The sequence below is a fragment of the Helicoverpa armigera genome, chromosome 19, assembly GCF_030705265.1.
Source record: "Helicoverpa armigera isolate CAAS_96S chromosome 19, ASM3070526v1, whole genome shotgun sequence".
NCBI classification, from domain to species: Eukaryota; Metazoa; Arthropoda; class Insecta; order Lepidoptera; family Noctuidae; genus Helicoverpa; species Helicoverpa armigera.
In genome coordinates, this window is record NC_087138.1 from 8,346,775 (window position 1) to 8,366,175 (window position 19,401).

General features: G+C 35.3%; 1 protein-coding gene across 3 annotated transcripts in view; it reads left to right on the top strand.

Moving 5' to 3' along the window:
* The first annotated feature begins 364 nt into the window (after positions 1–364).
* LOC110374150 (brain tumor protein) overlaps positions 365–19,401 on the top strand; it is a 443,804-nt gene continuing 424,767 nt past the window's right edge. For 2 of the 3 annotated variants that reach the window (XM_021331739.3, XM_049841244.2), the window contains exon 1: positions 365–799. The gene's annotated coding sequence lies outside the window, so the exon portion shown is untranslated. The remainder of the gene's footprint in view (positions 800–19,401) is intronic. The other variant, XM_049841245.2, reaches the window with a different exon arrangement.

The following is a 19,401-nucleotide window of genomic DNA, read 5'->3' on the forward strand; positions in this document are numbered from 1 at the left end:
ACCAACTCATTCAATGTAACCCGATCTCATTGTAAGTCAAATCACAATCATAAATTGACCTGATACAAGTGAATTTGTAAGTGTGCATCCCGAAATCTGTTGCCAACACCTGGATGCAAGGCATATGACACGTTAGTGCGTCCAAAGTGAGGAGTGTCGTGTTTATAAAGCAGGTACTTATCGGGACGTATGTATAATAGGGAACAACAGTCGTAGACACTGATGACTAAGGCTACCACTAAAGTCCGCAACGACACGTTGCTAAGCGGGAAAATGGTCCACAAACACACTGAGTTAGAGAGAGACAACCCTAGTTTTCCAACTGCGGCCAGAGAGGCACAGTTCAAGCTAGTTTGTTTTTTCTCTGGCTACGTTCAGTTCAGTGTAGGCCGCGCCGCCGATGTATGCAGTGGTGTGACGCGCGCTCTTCATACTAAAAACTCGTTGCAATCATAAAAATATCAACATTATACCTGTGTTGTACGTTCAAAACAATCGATTTGTTCACCGAAACGTTAAAAAACAAGCTTAATTTACTTCAGGAGGTTTTGTTTTTGGTTATTTTACGTTTTTTAATGGTTTTATTTTCGCCGGGTAAACGCCGGGTGTCCGAAATTCTGTGTGTATGTTAACGTGTACTTAGTTCTTCAGTGACAGTTGAGACTGAGAGGAAATCTCGTTGTTTTCGTGTGTTTTTTTTGTTTATTTTGTTTGTTGTTTTGTTATATATCTTCTGGTTTACTCGCCTACCGGCGTTTGAGGTCGCCACGTGTGTTATCGATTTCCGCTTCGTCATAAGGTAAGTAATGCCATCAAAATATCGTTCAATCATATTTTTATAGGCACTACGTTGATAGAGCTCTCGTTAAGGTAAATATTACGCACTAATACTTCAATGGTTCCTTGTGTTGTAAATTCATGTTTATCCTCGATTCTATTTATATGTGTTTGTTTTCCTACAATTGTAATCAGTTTTCGGTAACATATTTTACGGTGTTACGCTTGGTTTGAAGTAGAGCGAGCCGTTTTCCTTTCAATTTGTTGGCATATACACGACTTTATGTGTATATAATCGTACGTACTGTATCGCAAAGTACGTTTAACTCGTGTAGCTGATAGAGGCCATATCATAAAATGTAGTACGCAATATGAGTTTCCTCTAGGATTATCAACACAGCTGGCCTAATGACATACAAAAATATCCTACGTCCTACGTTCATACAACTCAAGCTGTAAACACACTTATTTTCATCAAAATTGGTGAAGCAAAGGCTCTCCAAAACACTGATGAATACGATTCAAGGAAGTATGCTAAAAATGGTACCATGATAAGTTGTCATAATGTACCTATCAGCTGTTTATTTATATTTGGACATGGGCACAAATTACAGGATTATTCTCACCTAAAAACTCTTGAAGTGTTATACAAATAAGTAATTTACTTATTTCGCCATAATATTGTCTAATCGATCGATATGATGGGTAACTTTGGACAAATTATAGTTATCAACAGCCATCTTTTAACAGATGTTCATAATGATAGAGATAAGTATATAAATGTGTATGTACATTGTATATTGTATGTATAGCATGTACTGAATAAGTTAGTGACGTAGTTTAACATTGTATTGATATCAAAATGGGAACAATAACAGTACTAAAAGTATATGTTGATGACTTTACCTTATGGGATGCAGTTTCAGAACTAGTGAATAATATGGAATAATAGAATTTAACTTGTAGACTGGTTAATAAACAATTTAAAGAAAGAAAAGAAACGATTGATAGATTTACAATTGAAAGTACAAAATCTATGAAATTAAGTGACACCTCAGTATTTCAGAGAACGTACGTAGGTACGCAGTTTTAAAGCGTTTGAAAGAAATTCAAAATCAGCTGATGACATAGTACAAAGTATATTCCACGTTTCTCAATATCTAAACTATGTGTAGCCCCGTAAATTATAATAAAAATATCTGTCAAATAGGACAAATTCTCACAGAATTGAATTTTGGCCGAGAGAGACCTTGAGTTTATAAGTATACAAATATATTGTCTATAGGTATTGATCCAGATATTCTAAGTCCTTTGTTTTTTATTTGAGAATCGGTAAGTATCGAAAATGTTAAAGGTACAATTATGCTTTAGTTTAGTACCACCAAGATTTCCATGGTAAAACTATGAGAATATCTTCCAGTACACACGGATATATAATTTTTAGGTCAGTATTATGCACTCAAGGATAACCTATATTATCCTTGAGTACATAGGCTTTAGTGTTTACATGGATTTTCTTATCATTGTACGATAACGTTACTTCATATATTTCCTATGGTTTTGCCGACATTGTGGTATTATGTACCTTTAAGCCAGGATCAACAGTTTCTAAGGTTCCGAAGGCAATGGGGCTTCACTAATGAATGATAAATGTCACATTTTTTTATATAATGTCACTCCTTTTTGATGGCGTAGGCAGAAAGTACTGTTAAGTTACTCCGATGCTTAATAATTTTGATTTCTATTGCGCAGGATATAAGAATGAGATTTGAAGAATTGGAAACTTTGTGATATGAAAAAGTTGTGGGCTTTATTGTGTGTAAAATCTTCTAATTTGCCAGCTGGAAAAAGCGCTGGCTTATGATGAAATACTATGAGAATTTTGAAAGGGTTCATTTTATATCAACTGGGCAAGTTGCTAAAAATGTAACCTTGGTACACTGGTACTGAGCAGGATCCAGCTACGAATGACAGCCGACCCCAACATAGTTTGGGAAAAGGCTAGGTAAATGATGGCAGGCAAGCTGCTAAAAGCTCCTAAAAGATATTGTGTAGTTGTGTATAGGAAATATAGAGATATGATTATACCAATCTGGATAATGTGACAGAAACAAACACTTTTTTTCTCATTACTATGCCTATATCGAATTTATAATATATACACAGCCAACCAAAACGACATTAATGATATTAGTCAAATCATAGTAACCCGTTTCAAATCAGCAATCTTTAAAGCTCATAATACTAATATTAATCAAATAAAAAGATTGTAACAGGAAACAATTTTTGATAAAAATTAACTAATACTTCCGAACCACGATAAAAACTAGACAGACTGATAACAGACTTCAAAGTCAGATATCTAAATTATCTAAACAATAGTTCGATTGGAAACAGATAAATGGGCATCAATAAAGGTCAGAATGAGTTTAATTCCTTATCATTTAAATATAACCAATCTGTGCACTGATTTATATTATCTAGGATTTTTATGAATATGAATCGATAGATAGCAATGAAATCAAGTTTATAAACATATGTAGGTATCCTGCAGATAGTCATAGGTTATTGTCTATCTGGGTAAGTTGTTGACTCCTAGGAACGATATCTCATCATCTAAGCCTTTTCCCAACTGTGCTAGTTATGCAAAAAATACGCGTATCCAACATTCGATCTCGGTTTAAGCTCCCATAGAATTGATAATTAAGCATTCTCTGCTTATGTGGTTATTTGAGCATTGACAAGCATATAGGATGATAATAATCAAAATACACAGCTCTCGTTAGGCGGCTGGATCAATGGACTGATTCAGAAGGCAATACTCCTTAATACAGCGCGATTTGTGAGAGAGTTTCCATCTCTGGGGCCCTAACCCCACCGATACCTTGAACCTTGTGCCCGATATCGACAGCCACCAACTTTATTTTGTATATTTTTTTTTTATTTAAGAATGTAGGTAATGAATAATCGAAAAATAATCAAAAATAATTGCCAAACCAAAAAATCTACTAAAATTGTTGACTGACGATTCTGCTATCCCAATCTCATATGATCGGCCATCATCGGGTGAATGTCCCAATGACGTAAGGTTCGCGCAACTGCACCGCGCTCGAGTTTCTTACACGTGCATCGAACATGCACATGATTGACCATTGATATGCGAGCTAAAAAACTAACAAAGATTATTGTTGGATTAAGAACTTTGTATACTGCAGACTGAATGGTCGGCCGATAGTTGCCCAATGATTGGCTGACAGTTTAATTTTGAAGGTGGTCGTGAATATAATCAAAATTTTGGGTCCATTTTCTTCGACTACTTAAAAATCGGTTTTCTTGAAACAACTGTTGATTTTAAAATAAAAACGTGAAAATTCACAGTTAACAGTTGTTTTAAGAAAATGGACGTTTCTGTTGTCGATGAATTTGGGCCTTTGTCAGATACTTTATCATTGTAATGTGCGTACTACCATTGCCGAAGAATTAGGGCTTCGGTCTAATACTTGATTATTGTAATGTGCGTACTACCATTAATCTCCAAAATCATATTCGATTAATGAGACCGCGGTCTAACTATCGGCCAACCAAAAGTTTTCGGTGTGCGTGAACTCTAAGAGAGGCTATTTGACTAATTATTTCAGTAATTGGTTCATTAAAATTTGTAATTTTTCTTTCAGTCTAGTGATAATTGTTTTTTTTTTGTTTTACATGTAAATGCTTTTAAAATGGAATGCCATTGTGTTAACAACGTTAAGAGCATAATAAAAATCATTCATCATTACTTTACATTCTTTCCTGATTTTTTTATTGTTTATCAAGGGGCTTTGACCTATGTTTAACTATAGGTATATAAACAAACTGAATTTTTAAAATTAAGAAGGAAAAATATTTTGATTGGCACACTTCAAAAACAAAATAAAACAAGAAACGAAATAGATAATAAATAAAAATAACAACCAAAAATCTAAAACATGTTGTGCCAAAAAAGTCACAGCTCAGCTACCTATAGGTAATAAAGTGACCAGATTGTACAATAGTACTGGCCCCCTTTTTTTCTGATGGGAAATCGTCAAATGACTCCTCCTCTTGCTGTGGGTGCAGCGTGAGGGAGTGTTAGACTCTTACTGACTAAAACCCATCATGTTCCTTCGTAGGACCAAAACCAACGATATCATGAAAAAAAGACTGCTACCGTCAAACATTAACTTCTTTTACAAAGCGCTTAGTGCTTAGTGAAATGTACAAAGTGTGTTTGTGGGTGTGAGCGCAGTCTCTAAGAATAACTGTAGGAGAAAACTGGATGGAGGAATTAAAAAAATATAGACTAGAAAGACTGAATTTTGCTCCCTTCTGAAAACTGACCATGCAGACTCAAAAAAATTCAATCACATTTACTCATATGGCGTTTAAAACAATTAATTTCTTGTACTGTTCAATTACTTCTGATTCCGAATAGTAACGTTCTAATAATTAAAATTTCGGTATTTGTTACCCAACTGTTCCGAATGTGCGGTCAAAGTTGCCTTTCGCTTTCTACATCGCGTGAATTACTTTTGGTTTACGTCGTTTTTTGTTTAGCAATATGTGAGAATGTTTTGTGATAGTTGCAAATAGTAATTGGTGTGTTACGAAATGTTTTTGTAGAATGTAGAATATATTGCTCTTTGTTTGCTGGTAAATCTGCTTTTATAGCACTGTGAACAGTAACTATATTTTAGGATTTAATACCTAGTGCAGTTCCCCACAGTTAATATTTAAAAGACCATTTTAGGGGTCTTATGATCCGTGAACTTTGTATTTATATTGACGAGTTCGCAATATTTACACCCCTATGCTTCTGTATAACATTCATAACTTGATAACAGTCAAAATATGTTTGATTAAATTGTTTAGGAGTACGTTTCTTTTTTCACGTCCATACGAGATACCTAAGTTTAGCAAAAATAACCTTTGCCTGCATCCTTAAAGGAAAATTGCATCATAAAAGATGTTTTTCCTCACATTTTAGCCACCTTAATTCCCTCTAGTACACAAACGCAATACCTAAAATAGTTCTCAGTCAAACCAAGCCATGAAACTTAACTCTTCGCTTCCGCCCTTCACCAGCTGTTACGTTCACAAACGAAGGAACTCTGCTTGGTTGACCGGGGAAGGTTACAGCAACCCATAATCAGGGAAACTGTATGTTAGGTTGGTATAACCAAGCATTCTGTTTATTAATAGTATTAAGTAAGATATTTTTGTTTAGAGTAAGTCATCTTCAGCATTTTGAAGGCAAAATGTACCAATAACCTAAAAATCAGCTTCTTTAAAACACATTTTTGCTATGAATTTTCATGTTCAATTTTCAAAGTAAGTCATCGTCAACCTTATCATGGCCCTACTACACAGGTATCTTATCATATATATAGAGGCATAAGCATTGATAACCATGCTTGCTCAAAAGGGATTTGGGATTTCAGACTTTAAATGAGAGGTTTCCTCAAGATATTTTACTGTACCTATCAGAAAGGTAGGTACAGTAAAATATCTTCAGTCATAAATGTCTTCAGTTTCGTAAGTTATATTTCTTCATGCCTAACCTGGAATCGAACTCACACACTCGGACTTGAGAGGCTGTTGCTAAAGCAAAAACACTTCAGTCTAGATTACCTAACACTATCTTAAAAACATGATATTTCACAAAACATTTTTTCTCTAAGAAATAATAATAGACAGTGAAGATAAAATAGTGTAAATAACACCGTGAGAAATTCTATTGTTGAGATATTGCTGTTACAACCTTATAAATAGGTACATACCATTCACTTATTTATAAAGCACTTGAACTAAATATTACCTACTCGACCGTTGAGTAATAGAATCTAGAGTATTAATTTATCAGGTACTAGCCCTTTTCCCGTGGTTTCCCCATAAAATATACCTTATGTATGTTACTCGGGAAGAGTGTAGCTGTTCAAAACTAAAATAATTTTCCAAATCGGTTCAGTAATTTCGGGGCCAACACTACAAATAAAAAAAATGATTGCTCTTTATTTTATTAGTATTGACAAAATACATATATTCAATATATAACTAGCTGTTCCCTATGATTCCAATGTATCCTGAGGGAACTACTAATTGCACTTATATATAAAGTTGCCTAGAATGTTCTTCAAGCTATAAACTATCTGTGTATTATATTTATCCAAGAGCCTGAAAAAGGACATCATTGACTAATTTTTACCCGGGTGCATCCGGATCATTAAAACTGGTTGTTGTTTTTATGTGAATGTGGAAAAATACAACAATATTAGCAAAAGTAAACAAAGTTATACCTACAAATGTATGTAAGTAATTATAACCACAATAGGTAACATTTTGCCAAAGATATTTGCATAAAACAATTGTAGTATCATATTATTTTGTATTCTGTAACCTAGCCTAGACTACATGAGTCACTGTATAATTTGTGCTACCTAATAATTTAAATGTCAACGCTGATTTCATAGAAAATTATAGCCTTAAACATTAGTTGAATGTAGGTTCCAACTGAAACCGATATGGCTAATTTTAGTGAGTGAATTTAGAAACAGTTTATTTTAGGTTTGTCATTTTTCTTTACTTTCTTTTGTTATTTTGTGAAAATGTTCCATTCTCATTCTCATAGGTGGCCTACTTGATTTAATTTTTTTTTCTTTCAATTTCACAATTTCCATTTCAATTAACAATTATCATGGTATATATGAAGTAATAGAGTTTATTATAATTCCCCTTATCTCAATTCATTATTTTGGGGTCGGCGCGACATGTCTTCATTTCTATGCTATTCTATTTGACGATATTTCACAAACAACACTAGTAGGAGTTATTATATTTGTACAAACAAATTTAAGGTAGGCTTTTTGAACTTTCAGTTAAAGATTAAATGGACTGGTTTTCCATCTAATAAGACCAAATTAAGAATTTTCTGTGACCCAACATATGTAGCTGGGAAAAGGCTGATTTACAACCGTCGTGTTATTTTGGCGAGATACTAGATCTCTTTGTTACATTACAAGTACATCACACAAATAACAAAATTAAATACATATTAGCGTTGGCTAACACACATAGGCTAGGCAGGTCATTCGTACAACTTCGGAGGTAATCGTGCATTTCCGTGCCGGTTTCACAGCCTTGCGCTAAATGCACGCTTTTGTTTATTTTTTTATTGGTACTAACTGATGCATTTTGCTTTACGTGAAACTCCGTAAAATTAACTTGATTTGAATGGCTGATTTCCGTACCTAAATCTTAAAAGAAGAAAGGTGTCATCGTGTCAGTCGAAAGACTTCCATTCCTGGACAAAGGCTTCCCCCAAGGTTCGCCATTTGGCTCGATCTTCAGTAACCCGTGCCCACTGCTTCCCGGCAAAAAGGCGAAAGAAAGGCATAGTTATGTATTGTTATAAGTAGATCTCATTAGAATAGAAACAAAAATACACACCCACCGTAACAATTATATATATTTTTTGTTTTGTGGATATGATACATCCTTCCAAACCAGTACACGTCATTTTTAGAGCTGTTTCCCATCAAGTTTAATTTTACTCTATCAATTTTAAAATACTATTCTTTACGCTATGGGCTTTAAGGGTCCGTCCACACAGACCGGCTCGGAGAGCATCGGCCGCGCATTTTCCTTTTCTCACAGACCAAAATCGGCTCAGATCGGCTGAAAGAGCATGCAATTCTAGCCAAACGACTGCAAGACATTATTTCACACCAAGCGTCTTCAAGCATTCTTAATGACAAAAGCAGTGCACATGCAAAAATAAACCTTACTACAAATAAAGTACTCGATTTTCAACGTACATATTAAGGAATTTGCTCTCCTCTCTGAGCCTTTCTCTCTGAACGGACCCTAAACCAGGAATGCTTTAGACTTTAGGCTACTTTTCACCGTGCTACGCGTATTCAAACCTACAACATTGAACAAACATTCGGCAGCTAAACCCAGGTGTGGTCAGATCATGCGGTGACCACGCGTAAACAAAGCATTTCGTTCTATGCCGATAAGCCTACGTTATCTTTGAACAACCAGTGTAAATGTGTTGTGTGTTGTGAAATAAGTAGGTATGCTTTGTGGCTATAGGGTTTTCTATTTTGAATTGTAGCTGTTTACTACAGTTTCGGCCTTGTCTATGTGGACCAATTTTTAAAACCTTTAGAGTACCCCGCACACTGCAAAGTCAAGTCAGCCGACAGTTACGGCTCATAAATAAGAATGAAAATGCTGAAAAAAACTTCAACTGTTTAGACTGCAGTATGGTGCTCTTACTGCTGAAATCCCAGAAAATACAGCCATGATTTGAAAAAAATCTCAGTGTTAGAAAATGTATCGAGGAAGGCTATAGACTAGTTTTCATCCTGGTGCTGGAAGAAGATGTATCAGCACGCGGCTGGAACAATGGGAAACAGTTACTAGATCTATTTAGGTACATACCTAAAGTAATATTTCACTTACACAAAATACGATCCTTTGCAGTACAATACAAAATTAATGATAGTTTTCAATAATTGCATCGCACAAAGTTGATGCATCACCCGCATCTTCTAGGACACACCTATTTGTATCTGTCACAGTAATACTATTACTTATAAGCTGATAGATAATTTATCTTACGGAATAGCGGATAATGCGATAAAAGGACGCCTTTGTTGGGTCCAAAATTACAATGAGAAAGACGGCTGAGTTATATCTCAAACTCAAACTCAAACTCAAAATTTTTTATTTCAAATAGGCCTATGAAAGCTCTTTCGAAACGTCAAAGTTAGGTGCACGGTTCCAAAGAGTTGGTCTCATGGAGAAGAACCGGCAAGAAACTCCATGGACACTCTTTTTAAAAGAAAATAAAAATAATTACAAACATACAGTTTTCTATCTAGTCCTGAGAATGTTATACAATCCAAATTGAGCTAAAAATGTAATAATAAATTATACAAAATAATTTTAATGCAATCGTTACTGGAAAAATAATTTATACAATTCAAAGAAAAAATATATTGGATAACCAAGATATTATATAATACAATTTGGGGTCTTGCTGGCTTGGGCTTGGCTGGTCTGGGCGGACTCCCGTGCCCGTGGTCGCCGGGGAAGCCACATGTGCAGAGAAAAGAAAAACAATATTAATTTAACGCCAGGCATCACTGTCATTAATGTAATCCTGAATTTTATAATACGCCTTTTTAATCAAAATGTTTTTAACTACATTCTTAAACTTTTTATCAGTGAGATCAAGGATACATTTAGGTAGCTTGTTATAAAACGTACACAATTCCCTAAGAACGACTTATTTGTTTTGTTAGCCTAAACTTGGGAACCACTAATTTATGTTTGTTACGTGTATTTATCTGGTGAATGTCACTTTTAACTGTGAATTTATGGATGTTTTGCGAACAAACATAATATTTTCAAAAATATACAAGGAAGGTAATGTAAGTATATTAATTTCCTTAAAGAATTCTCTAAGAGATTCGCGAGAGCCCATGCCGTAGATCGCTCGGATCGCCCTTTTTGCAAAACAAAATTGATTGGACATCAGCCGCTGCCCCCATAGCAAAATGCCATATGACATCACGCAATGGAAATAGGCGAAGTATACAAGCCTGGCCGTAGCTACATCGGTCAGTTGTCTGATTTTTCTGACTGCAAAAGCAGCAGAACCAAGTCGCCCTGATAGGGAGGATATATGGGGACCCCATTGCAATTTACTGTCAATGGTAATGCCCAGAAATACTGTACTGTTAATTAACTCTAATTTGCTCTTATCGAGCATTATATTTGTTTCAACCGCAGTGACGTTAGGCAAACAGAACTTAAGACATTTAGTCTTGGAAGCGTTTAATAATAAATTGTTGGCTGCGAACCATTTGGAGAGAATTTCTAGGCTTTCATTAATGTGACTAACATTGGGGTTCTTACGCTTAACTTTAAAGACAAGGGAAGTGTCATCCGCAAACAAAATAACATCCGAAATATCAGACAACACAAATGGAAGGTCATTTATATAAGCTAGGAACAGAAATGGACCCAGTATAGAGCCTTGAGGCACGCCCATTTTTACAACTGTCCCCGAAGATGTTGAGCCGCAGACATCCACTTTTTGCTGTCTGTTGGATAAATAAGACCGGACAAGTTCAAGAGATTTCCCACGAATGCCGTAGTGTCTCAGCTTAGAAATGAGTGTATCGTGGTCCACACAATCAAACGCCTTGAGAGATCACAGAATATACCGACGGCATCCTGCGAACTCTCCCAGGCTTCCAAAATCTGAGTGACTAACCGCGCACTTGCGTCCGTAGTGGACCTACCCTTTGTAAAGCCGAATTGACGGTCGTGCAGTATATCGTTTAAGTTGAAATGGTTTAACATTTGATCAAGCATGATCCTTTCGAATATTTTACTTAGAGCCGGGAGAATAGAAATGGGTCTGTAGTTTGACGGATTTTTCTTACAACCTGACTTAAATATTGGAATTACCTTACTGTGTTTCATCAAATCAGGAAAGGTGCCTTCATCTATACATGAGTTAAAGATTTGACTGAGTATTGGTGCAATATTGTCAATCACGGAGCTCAGGGCTTTAACAGAGATGCCCCATAAGTCTTCCGTTTTTTTTAAATTAATGTTTTTGAAAGCTTTTTTTACTGTATTAAAAGTTATGTAATGGAATCCGAAATCCGGTACTTCTTTAGTAAAATTTTGTTTTAGTAATGACTCTGCAAGTGTAGAGGACGAGTTAAGTGATTTAGTAACCTCTACTGGTACATTAGAGAAAAAATTATCAAACGCGTTAGCAACCTGCACATTATCCGACACAGTTGCATCATTAATCGTTAATGATAGTTCAGTATCCCGGACTTTAATTTGACCCGTTTCCGCATTTATTATTTTCCAAACGGTTTTTATTTTATTATCCGATTTAGTTATTCTGTCACTAATTGATTTAGACTTTGCAAGAATACATACACTTTTGAATACCTTAGAGTAGTTCCGTACATGATCATGAAAAGATTTATCAGATATCATTGATTTTTCTCGATACAGGTTATACAATACATCTCTGCTTATCCTAATCCCTTTTGTACACCATTCGTTGAATTTTAATTTATTGTCGATTTTTAGTTTCTTAATAGGACATGATTTATTAAATTCTAGACAAAGTGTGTTAAATAACTTATTAAATTTAGTATTCGAGTCCTCTGATTTAAAACTACTGCATAATTTATTGACAACATTATTTTTAAAGGTTTCTAAGGTTCTGTCTGTTAATTGTCTGTATTTTATTACTATGTTTGACGGAGTGTTTTTATTAGCAGGAAAGCTAACAAGCTGCCCCAAGTGATCCGATCTCACACCAGCAATAATGGAAGAATGCTGAACCACACAATTTGTAAAAATATTGTCTAAACATGAACTTGAAGATGGTGTAATTCTAGTGGGTTCATTAAACAAATGTTTTAAATTAAAAGATTGAAATAGAGACAACAGTTGATATTTATCAGAAGATTCAGAAGATATATCTATGTTAAAGTCACCGCAAATGAAAACTAGTTTATTAGACTTAAAAATCTTCCTAAGTATTTCCTCCATATTAGTAAGAAATAATGAGAAGTTACTTGCTGGTGGTCTATATACACATAAGTATAAATGACTTCCTATTTCTGCACATGCTACCTCGCACAGGCGATCAACAGAGCTCGAAGTAATGTCGCTTCTATCCTTAAATTTTAAATTATTTTTACACAATATCAATGTACCCCCACCCTCTGCAGTTACCCTATTAAATACACTAGCAACCTTGAAATTATTAATATTAAATAACATTTTCTCAGGCTTGAGCCATGTCTCACAAAGACATAGTATATCTATAGAAAACTTATCAGTTAAAAGTTCAATATCTAATATTTTGCCAGAAAAGCGGTTTACATTCTGATGAAATAGGATGAGGTTATCGCTACGCTTTTCTATTGTCTTAGAATCTAGTTTAAACAATCAATCACAGTATTGTTAGAATAACTAGTCAATACTGGCTCGTCGCTTATCCTACATTTTGTCATATTGTTGGCTATGACAATGTTAATATTATATGCTATCAATGTAGCTATAGTATCTTTATATTTATTAGGGAAAAACATACTTTCCCTACTCAAATGAAATTCACTAACAAACTTGTTAGTGTCAAAGAATAATAGTTTGTCCCTATGACAGCATGTCAATGTGTATATAAAATTGTTCAGAGTATGAACATAACTATTTTGAGTGTCAGAAAAACAATCAGAATATGGAAGTGCACAAATCATAATGTTTTTTAAATTTAGTTTTAATAAGGTGTTGATACCATTAGCAATGTCACTTTTAATTACATCAAGACTGTTGCCTATCAAAAGGACTAATGTAGTGTTAGCATCAAACTGTGTATTAACTATCTTGCTTATTATGTTGTTGAAGTGTAGGTTTGGGTAGCAATAACTAGTTACATTATGTTCTTGTGGGAGTGAGTGTTGAATAAATGAGCCTAAACCTTTACCAAATTTATCTGTAAATAAGACTGACTTGTGTTGCTTAGTGTTGTGAATGCTTGGAACAGTATGAGGGGGGTCTAGTAATGTAGTAACAGGCCGGGGTTCAGGGATTGGGATTGGGTGAACACGGGTACAGGAAAGATTATTAGTTAGTGACTCATATCTCTCTGCACTGTATTTCACCAGATCCACTAGCTTACCAGCCTGCAACAAGCGCATACTCAGTTCGTGTTGAGATTCCTCATATTTCCTGAAAATATCAGATAGTAAATTTTCTTTCACAATTAATTGTTCATGCAACTGTTTTATGTCTAAGTCATGAGAAACTTGGCAATGTTCTAGCTCAAGAGAACAGGTTTTTAATTGTTGGACTAGTTTTACCCTATCTCTTCTGAGATTAACACAGTTTTTTACCCTACTTTGTTTTTTTAATGCTAAACGGCACTTCCTAATAATTTTGTTATACTTAATATACTTCTTAAATTTTTTATTACTTAATACTACAGGACATTGTGTGATGGTATCATCACCGGTCAGATCTATAATTGCAGCAGAGCTGCACACAGCTGTGGTACTTCCTACCAACTTAGTGAAACGATTGAGGGTGTCAGAAGTTTGATCCCTAGCTAAATCAGACTCGTATGAAGATATTTTCTTGTAGGCCTCACTTAGTTCAAGCTCGAGTTCAGTTATACGTCTCAAAGTAAGTTCATGTGTTTCACTACATTCCTGAAAAGATGATACAAATGCCTGAAGTTGGTTATGTTGGTCTAGAAGGTCCATATGCTGTATGTGCAGCTCGGCCAGGTCATTTTTTAGGACTGTGTTTTTGTCGACAACATTTTTCACTTCCACCTCGCTGTCCTCCCTCTCCTGCAGTAACTGATTACACAGTGTTCTTGATGCCTCAAGATCCTTTAGAGTGGCCTTTAGCTTGTCCTCCAAGTCTTTGATAGCGGCCCTCCTGGTTGTCATTTTGTAAACTTTGAGTTCAGTTATCTGAAATGTGACAGGAAACAGCTTAGTGGCAGGCAAAATATGTTTCTTAGGACACAATCAGGGAAGAGCAATAGTGAACAGAATGAGAGTTAGTAGAAAAAGAAGAAAAAAAAAAACACAAAAGAAACTTTAACTAAAAATAAAAATTAAAGTGGGTAGGGTGAATTAATATTAAAATATTAAAAAATATTTTTTAAACAAGATCAGTGACTACAGTTAAGGAAGATTACATTAAACACAAAAGTTTGACTTTATTTAGAAAAAAACAAAAGTGAAACTGACTATGTACAAACAAAGGAATTGGTTTGTAAGTTTGACACAGAACAGAAGTTAATAGAAATACATTGAAGGATTGATCATGGAAAAGTATAGTAATACTTAGTAGTTGTGTGAGTGTATATATTAAATAATTGAAGTGTTTGAATGTCTGCGGCGAACGTTAACGTCGTCGATTCTGCTTCCACAATATTGTCAAGCAGAAGGAGACAGTAACTGAGCTGAATCTGAGTCGGTTACAGAATGTTGATCTAAAGCTAGGAATATTTTGCATCATCATCTATCTAGGCTTTTAAAAATTAGTTACAGCTGAGTACTAGTGTTTTACATGGGGCAATTGCCTAACTAATTTGAATCCTGGGCAACTTAATACCCTTTGGAAAGACTGGTTGTCAGACTATCTGGCTTCTGACTACACGTAACGACTGCCAATGATATGCAAACAGTCGGGACCCTCCAATTTAATGTACCTTCCGAAATAGAGGAACTCGTCACAATAAATTGGTCACCCGTATACGGAATTGATCGATTCGTGGGGCTGTTACTTTGCCATGAGCTCCTCTTTCTGTTTATATTATGTCAAGTGGTCAGAGTTTCTTACCTTTAGGTATCTTACCTATCATGGCCCAACATGGCCAAGGCCTGCCGGGCCTGCGGGATTGTTCGAAAGAGTTACCGAGGCCCATGGTACATAAAAGCCCTACGACGGAACACGACAGTTTTAAAGAGTCTGACACTCCCTCTCCGCTGCTAACCCACGGCGGAAGGGATCATTCGATGATTTTTGACGTCGTTAAAAAAAGGGAACTTACGTATTAATTAAATGTTAATCTCAACTAATTACTATTTCTAAACACACAACAATTTAAATACTTAAATTGCCAATATAAAGTACACAAGGTTTAGTTTGTGGTTTGACGCAGCCTCTGCGGTTAATGCCTAGAATTTAAAGCTAGAATTAATACATTGAGTTTTGCAGTCTATTCCAAGATGAAGTTTATTGAAACAATTTAAACTGTACACACGGATCCCGACAGACCCAATCAAAATGTCATATTTGTGTCAGCGAAATATAATTTGAGGTTTTGTGTTTTGGATTATTTCCTTTATTTTGGATTGAATTTATTTTGAGGACGTCGTGTATATGTATGTGTTGATTTACTTATTTAGATAAAGCAATTTGCCTTTCTCGTTTAGGGTTCAGTCACTAACAGCCGGATCGATCGATCAAGAAGTTATGCTACTGCAAGTGACCATCTTATCATGGCGAGTTCCTCGTTGTTTCGGAAGGCTGGTTAAATTGGTGGGTTCCGGCTGTCATTTGAACGCCTTTGGTAGTCGTTACGTGTAGCCAGAAAACAGATACAAGTAGACTTAAAAAGGGGTGTGTAACTGGGTTGAAGAGCATAAGCAGTCGAATTTCCAATAAAAACAGAATAATAGTATTGTTCTTAATTACGAAAATGGCCTGGAGTAATTATAATAATCTTTGTATATCGAATTATCTTTTACAAAACAAGACCAAGCCAAGACTTACTCAGCATTTTCTTCCATCTTTATCTTTGTGAAAATATTCTGAACTAACATAAAAGATGAATGAGGTTCCTCCCTTTGTTTTAGAACCGACACCACAATGATTAGCAAAACTTGTTGGAACTTCGCTAGTTTGTCTATTGTTATCAACAATAGTACCTACTCTCTTGTTAGGTAAATAATTTCGTAATTGTCTGTGGTTTGGTACTTTCAGTGTACTGACTGAAGTATTGTTTGAATTTAGAATTTGAAAACAATAATGGTTTTATTAGAATAGGATTTTATCTTATAATTTTACTAGCTGTTGCCCGCAGTTCAAACCGCGTTTCTATAGGTAACTATTACCACCTATAACCTTTCTCAGGCTCTAAACTGTATATCATCATCACAATCTGCACAGCCTTTACCCAACTATGGTCGGGTTGACTTCCAGTCTAACTGGATGCAGCTGAGTAGGTACCAGCGTTTTACAAAGAGCAGCTGAGCGTTTCACAAAGAGCGGCTGTCTATCTTACCTCCTCAACCAGGTACCCGGATAACCGGTTGTCAGACTTACTGGCTTCTGACTACCCGTAACGACTGCCAAAGATGTTCAATGACAGCCGAGACCTACTGTTTATCGCGCCCTCCGAAACTGTATGTAAAATATGTAACATTTTTTATTGAAATTGGTTCACCAGTTTTTCGTGAAGGTGCGATAGATAAACAGATTTACTTTTGCAATTATAACAATAGTTAGTATTGAGGATTTTTGTATAAGCAGTTTTGTCGTAACATTAAGATTAGTTTATAATACAAAATCTTACCCAGATTTAACCTTACCTTCATACATTTTCCTCAACAAACTATGCAGATTTTCGTTTCAAAACCTCTCACTCTACACATTTCGCAAACCAATTTTCTCAGCCACCTGGCCGGTTCAGAATTACTCGATTTGACCCAAATATCTATAGCATTGTTTATTATTTTGCTGTCAGAAAGCTTTGCTAGGTTTAGTATTAATTGGAGCGGTTAAGCAAAGTGTATCTGTAATTGGCTGTAGTTAGGACATTATTGATAGTGCTGCTGTCTTGTGAAATGCTTTGAGATGTTAATTGTAAGGGATTTGGTTAATACTAGCTTCCGTCAGTGGTTTCACGAGTGTTCTGTACTGGGATTCTATAAAACTCGATCAACAACTCGCATTTCACTTCGATTCGTAATGTCATTTCATACTTTAGGGGAGGTAGGGGAGGGATGGGCACTTTTTCACAATTTATTGCATAAAAAATCAGATTTTACAGATCATTATCAACTTTTATTGCCATTTCTTATATTCGGCTAGATATAATGAAAGAGCTTTCCTAAAAATTACAATCAGTTTCAACATTACGAGATATTTAAACGGTTTTATTTAGCTCACCCCGTTTGTTTTATTATTTATTCTTGGATCAAATTTAGTAATTCAAATTTCACCCTCTTCCTGTCAACCGATTGGTCTGAAATTTTGTATACACCTTTAATTAAATCCAATATGGCCGCCGGCACAAAATGGCACAGCCCCCTCAATATGGGTATCAAATGAAAGGGCTACACAAGTAGAATACTGTCAGCAACCCCAGCGGGGCGCAACAGGGCCAAGGCCTGCCTGCACGTCGATTCTATAAAATTCGAACAACAACTCGCATTTCACTTCGCTATTCACTCTCACTTCGCATTCGATTCAGAACGACCTTGATTTTGCATTCTGTAAACATCACCTAATCACTTGCGAAGTGAAGTGAGCTCGACATCGACCAATGCTGTGCTAGTGACTTCCCACTCGACAAAATGTCAACCGAGATTAATCAGTTTTAATTTTATCAGTTTTGACACAGAATTTTAGCTAAATATGATGTTTTAGTTATAATTTGTTATTGTAAGGAATTTGAGGCAGCTTTTAAGTATAAAATAAACAGAAATCTCTAAATTCGTGCTGTGAATATAATCTATGCTTACCCTACGAAAAAATACTGACAGCGCCAATTTGCCTTTCTTGCTGATTTTGAGGAAACCTTATATATTTTTACTACGGCCGGATTGTTCAGAGCTTCCACTACTTCATTTATGCAACGAGATGCAGACGGTTGCGATAAATAAGTTCTGATGCCCTCTTTAATAACCTTCTGGTAACCGCCACTAGCCAAGAATGATAAAGTACATAGTATCTGTGAAACAATAAATCAATAAAAAATGTAATACCTACTTTATCTGGATTTAGTGAAAACAAAATTGAGACCAATTTGGTTATTTTCATGCTTAAGAGAATACCAATATTATAACTGAAGTACAGAGTCTTTTGAAAACATATCAGCTGGCGGGGAAACCACATAAAGGGAATACTCCTTATTAAGAACTAAGTGTTTTTCTTATTATTGTGTGCTTGATTACAATTTTTCAACTATAAACTGTGTCAATACTTACTTTTACACGAGTTGTAAGTCCTTTGCCTCGACGTTTTGTGGGCTTTATCAGGGCAGTAAATCAGACTCCAGTTGGTCAATTAGCTCCTTTGACAATCTATATATGCTCACATAGTCATCATCGCGAGTTAATAAAGATAAACTACGAATTCTAGCAGATTGTTGACGCTTTTCTAAATTATCTAAAGCATGAGCTTCTTCTAATAAAGATTTAAGCAAAACATTCTAGCCATCGTTAAAGGTAGGCACTTAATCACTTTAAAACACTTAGAACTTTATTTAAACACTATTTTAAATATAATAGTCTCTAGATCAAGTTGGCAACGGTACCTGAAACAAGATTCTATAAAGGATTTTTCGCGCAGATTTATAACCTCACAAATTTTCACTGACGAAGAAGAGCAAAATTTACAAATTATACATTACATGGTATGTCCAAGCCTCCCTACCATAGGGAGCATTGGACACTTTTGACTTAGTTTATGAAAAAAATCGGTAAAAAACTTTTAAGTTAAACGGTTTTATCTTATGTGCACTGAAAACTAGAAAATAAAAATAGTTACTTACCTGTCAACCTACGTAGGTGGTCCCGGTCATATTAGACTAAAATAAAACGTGGGGCCCATTAACTATTGCTGTAGTACTCTCTTCTAAAGGTATAATAGGTGTGGATTGCATCGACTTACTATAATTGTAACTGGAGATTTTGACAATCAATAATTAATAATAGAAAATACACATACCTTTCATTAGTTTTCTCTTTATAACGATCCGAAACCGCAACAAAATATTTAAGTACTTTTACGAGTGTTTGTTCTTGACAACTC